General features: G+C 38.5%; 1 pseudogene; it reads left to right on the top strand.

The window, feature by feature from the left end:
- Positions 1–201: 201 nt before the first annotated feature.
- On the top strand, positions 202–4,609 carry LOC132114096 (spondin-2-like; annotated as a pseudogene).
- The last annotated feature ends 712 nt before the right edge of the window (positions 4,610–5,321 follow it).

The following is a 5,321-nucleotide window of genomic DNA, read 5'->3' as shown; positions in this document are numbered from 1 at the left end:
CTAATATTATATAGGGATGTAAATATTTATTGATATATATTGAGTATCGCTTCACCAATTTCAACAAATCATGCTATTTCATTGCCAATCTTTCTGAATATTTCATGTAAGAATCCTGGAAACACAGAGTAAATTTGGTTATACTGACCTTCATTCTTTTATTCTTAGTCAGTGAATTACACAGTTATACCAAATCACTCATAGAGAAGTTTATGTATTCCCCTGTTTTACCATTGTCATATACAGTTGTTTAGTATGGAAGGAGTTGTCCAAAGTGTCCAAACCTGGTTATGGCATGCATCCACATGCCTGGTAAAATGATTTATTGTTCCCTCACAGAACCAGCATGGAAAAGATGACATCTTTGAAAGTGAACTGCTGGCTGCAGTGGTTTACCGTGACTCTGGCCCTGCTGAGTGGAGTCCCTGCATTGCCGGTTGACATGGACCATGTGTGCATGGTGCCGTCAACAGCCAAGTACAGACTGACGTTTACCAGCCAGTGGACTCAAACCGCCTTCCCCAAACACTACCCTCTGTACAGGCCGCCTGCACAGCGGTCCCCCATCATTGGTGAGTGGGCTGCTCTTATGAGTAAGGACAGGGTAGAAAATTAACATTTGCTGCAACACTTTTTGGGTCTGTTCACCCAAACCTTTTACATTGTTCCTATTGAGGGGGTTTGATCGAGTAACTACAATTAACCCCTCCAAAGGAAGTCATAACAAAGGTTAGGTGATATACAAACTTAACATAAAGGTTCAAAAATGGGATTTTCACAGTGATGCCATAGAAGAGCCATTTTTGGTTCCCCCAAAAACCTTTCAGAGAACTCTTTTTCTTGGTGTAAAGAACATTTTGATAATCTGGAGAACTTTTTTCCGAAATAAAAAACCTTAAGTGCAGTGAAAAGTTTTCATTGATGTCAAAGGTTAATGGAACCATAAATGCCAGTAAAAACATTGCTTTTTAAAAAAGTTTAAATAACATTTCATAAACTTATTAGCCAATGTGCATATTTTTTTATTGCTTGCTGATCGTTATTGGATAATGGATTATATGGATTACAAAAATCTATAAGAAATTTTTTATAATTATTTTTGAGTATAACAAAATTATATAAAAACTACAGAAAATCTGATAATTGGCCATGTTAAACTATGCTTTAGGGATACCAAAAAAATCTGATTTGATCAAAATGAGATTATGCCTCAAATTTTCCTATAAAAAAGTCAAGCCCTCATAAGCCATTGTATAGCTCAAACTCTGTTCTATGGGTCTGAGCAAGACATGGCAGAGCTTGCTTGAGTAGCATGTTATGCACTGAAGTAGAAGTACAGTTTCATTATAGGAGTAACTCACAGCTCAGACTATCACATCTGGCAAAGGAACGAGTACGCCAGTAATGGGATGAGAGAGTTCTCTGAGAGAGGAGAGGCTTGGACCCTGATAAAGGAAGAGGAGGCAGCTGGGGAACGGATCCAGAGTGTCTATGGCGGAGGAACCGGTCAGGCAACCACAGAATTTGAAGTCTATGCAAGACACTCCTTAGTAAGTACAGTACACTCACTGTACACTGCAGTAGGTTAAAGCAAGGAAAAGCCTAAACCTTTCTTCAGCACCAAATCATGGCCCTGCATATGATGTATTTTTATGCATTTTATGCAGCTGTATGATACTAAAATGATTATCAAATCCAATTAGAAGGGTTTTCAGTTAGCTGGTCAGGCTAAAACATCATGAGGCTGACCAGATCAACCAACTTAATTCTGATTTGGCTACACTGAGATACAGAATAGACCATCTTTGACCATCTACAGTAAGACCAGCAAACTTCACTGGCCTCCCAAGAATTCCATATAAAATATTAAAGAGAGTATTGTAAATAATAAAACTTTCTAAATGAAAACCAGCCAGAAACTCATAATAGCTAATGAGCAGGATAAAACCAGAGTGGAACAGAACACTAATGGTTTTCTTGTTTTGCAGCTGTCCTTCATTGTCCGCATTGTGCCAAGTCCTGACTGGTTTGTTGGAATAGACAGTCTAAACTTGTGTGAGGGTGATAACTGGATAGAAAACATAAACCTAGATCTCTACCCATACGATGCCAGCACAGACAGTGGTTTCACCTTCTCTTCACCAAACTTTTGAGACTATTCCTCAAGACAAGATCACTCAGGTAATGTCTAAAAGCAGATAAACCTACAAGTTATATAATATTAGCCAAGAAACAATGCTTCTTAGACCAGAATGAGCTGGTTTGCTGGTCTTTTTTTTTGTTTTTTGTTTTTTTTGTATAAGCTGTTCTCCCAGTCTGGCCAAGCTAGTGTTAAGCTCACCAACTGAAATGTTTTCATAAGACCAGCCTGACCAGACTTGGAGGCCAGAGGAGACCAGGAGACAATCTTAAGCAAGTATAAGATGCATTTTTTCAGCAGAGTTAGCCTACTTTTGGAATCAATTCCTGGAAAAAAAAAAAAAACTTAAACCAGCCTAAGGTGATTTGAGTGAAGTGACATTCAGCCAAGTATGGTGACCCATACTCAGATTTTGTGCTCTGCATTTAACCCATCCGAAATGCACACACACAGAGCAGTGAACACACACACACACACACTGTGAGCACACACCCGGAGCAGTGGGCAGCCATTTATGCTGCGGCACCCGGGGAGCAGTTGGGGGTTCGATGCCTTGCTCAAGGGCACCTAAGTCGTGGTATTGAGAGTGGAGAGAGAACTGTACATGCACTCCCCCCACCCACAATTCCTGCCGGCCCGGGACTCGAACTCACAACCTTTCGATTGGGAGTCCGACTCTCTAACCATTAGGCCACGACTTCCCCATTTGCTGGTTTAAACTGGTTCAGTTTGTCACTGGTCAAAACTCCTCCTAAAACCAGCAGACCAGACCGCCTAACCACCTTTTTTTCTGCAGGGATGGAGGTCTTGTTACAGATCTTGTTACATTTATGTCTTCTCTCAACAGATAACCCCATCATTCCCAAGTCACCCTGCAAACTCCTTCTACTATCCCAGACTGAAGCATCTCCCCCCAATAGCCAAAGTCTCCCTAACAAAGATCAAGAACAACCAGATCTTCAGCTTACCCATTCAGCCGACCCAGTCCAATCAGATTCCAAGTGGGAATGAGATAGATGGGTCCCTCATAAGTAAGCATTGGGAATTTTTTGTAAAAATGAATTGTGATCGTAGTCTCCTCACATAGAATCTATTCATGATATACTTGCATTTGAATCTTAAATGCATGTATTCCATTTTTAAAGGAAACACTAATCACCACAAGTTCTCTCTATGGATTTGTAAAGGCTATAGAAAGGTTTATACACTCCCATGGTTATCAACACAACAAACTGCAAAACACGATAATGGAGTACAACCCCTTTAAAAGTTTTTTGCCACTTAGAACTCAGGAAGTGTTTGCATAGAAGTGAAATTTGTGCATTGACTCCTTCCTTTTGTTTTCCTACTTGTCCAGAAGTCTGTGATAGATATCAACCTTTTACAAGATCAGGATATCTGGAAAGCATCAGTGATGTAGGAGATCTCTCTAGGCAGGTTCAAGATGAGAAGTAATTTTTTTTTCCTGCAAAATGTAAAGGATTTACATTTGCTGTTTGAGTTTAATTTAAATTCAGAGTAAGTAGTAGTAAGTAGAAGTTTTATTTATCATACTGTAAAACATAAAATTAAATGCTAAATTAACATGATTTAGCATTTAGGCAACTTTTCATTTTTGTTTACACTTCACAAATATAAATGTTTCACAAATGATATAAATGCTTAGCCCAAAATATTTTCATGATAATTTTTTTTAATGAACATTTTTGCAAATTGGTGACAAAATTATTGGAATTAGTACAATTGTCATACATACTTTTTAATACAATCTGTTTGGATCATGCTTCTTTCTTGTATTTTTGTTTTTTTGGGTTTTTTTTTTACACTACACAAAAATTACAAATTCATATGAATTTGCCACCAATTTGTCAAAAAACATAAACTAGTTATTTTTTTCCTGAGATCAAGTCTCTTAGCCTTAATAGCCCCATTTAATTGGGCTAATAACTATTTGGGGGCAGTCAAGGCCTAATGGTTAGAGAGTCGGATTTGTAACCAAAAGATTGCGGATTTGAGTCTCGGTAGATCTCACCACAACTGAGGTGAGACCCTTGAGCAAGGCACCAAACCCCTCAACTGCTCCATAGGTACCGCAGCAAAAATGGCTTCCCACTGATCTGTGTGTGTGTGTGTGTGTGTGTGTGTGTATGTTTATTACTGCAGAGTACACATTCTGAGTATGGGACACAATACTTGGCTGCATATAGCTGTCAATGTCACTTTTTTAAGGAATAGTGCACTGAAACATGAATATTTTGATTAGTCGATTTTATGATTATTTTATTTTTCTCTTTTTCTATAGATACCCCTCTGGACTGTGAGGTGTCTGTCTGGTCACCTTGGGGTCTTTGTTTTACCCGTTTCTTGCCACACTGACCCTTTCACAGAACCCCCTATATTCACATGCATCCTGCAAACAATGGGGCTGCCTGCCCATCCCTAGAAGAAAAAAAAGCTCTGTTTTCTTGACAACTTTGTGTGAATATAAAGAGGAGCTACCATCCATACTTCATCCACAGGGACACTTTAAAGGTAAAGACTTGGTTCTTTTAAAGCTATGATGTTGCAGGTGAGTTAACAAGCTTAAATGTGGTAATGAACAGGCTAGGCAACATATTCCAAGTTAGGCTGAGTTTGCTGTAAGTTTCACACTGTTCTCATGCACTGTTCATTGAGTCTGGTGCTCTTTGGTGAAAAAAAATAATAATTGTTATATATATATATCTCAGACAAAATGTCAGACATTTTCTTATTTCACTATTCAAAGCCACTTTTGCAATGTCTTCTAATAAGCATTTTTACGGTGGCCGATAGAGCTCAACACGATGCAAATTAAGAAAACACATGCAAATTGAAAAAACACCAGCAAATGATAAAAAACATCTTCATCAGTTTGAAATCACAAGTATTGCAAATCACAGCACATGCATATAACGAAACGCTGCAAATCCTCACAACACGTGCAAATTAAGAAATGTGCTGCAAATAGCACTGACCACAATGGAAATGTTTCAAGGAGACCCCCAAAAAGTGTCGGACCTGGCTGGGATTTGCTTATCGTGCAGTAGCTACTGGTCAGTGGAGTTGTTGGTGAACTGAAAGGTGTTTTTTTGTTTTTTTTGATTGCATGATTCCTTTATCTTTTGGATATTATTAGCCTAAATAAGCTGAATAATTAAAT

This window comes from Carassius carassius, chromosome 33 (genome assembly GCF_963082965.1).
Source record: "Carassius carassius chromosome 33, fCarCar2.1, whole genome shotgun sequence".
Lineage (NCBI taxonomy): Eukaryota > Metazoa > Chordata > Actinopteri > Cypriniformes > Cyprinidae > Carassius > Carassius carassius.
Note: the sequence above shows the minus strand (reverse complement) of the source record. Positions and strands in the feature narration are given on the sequence as shown.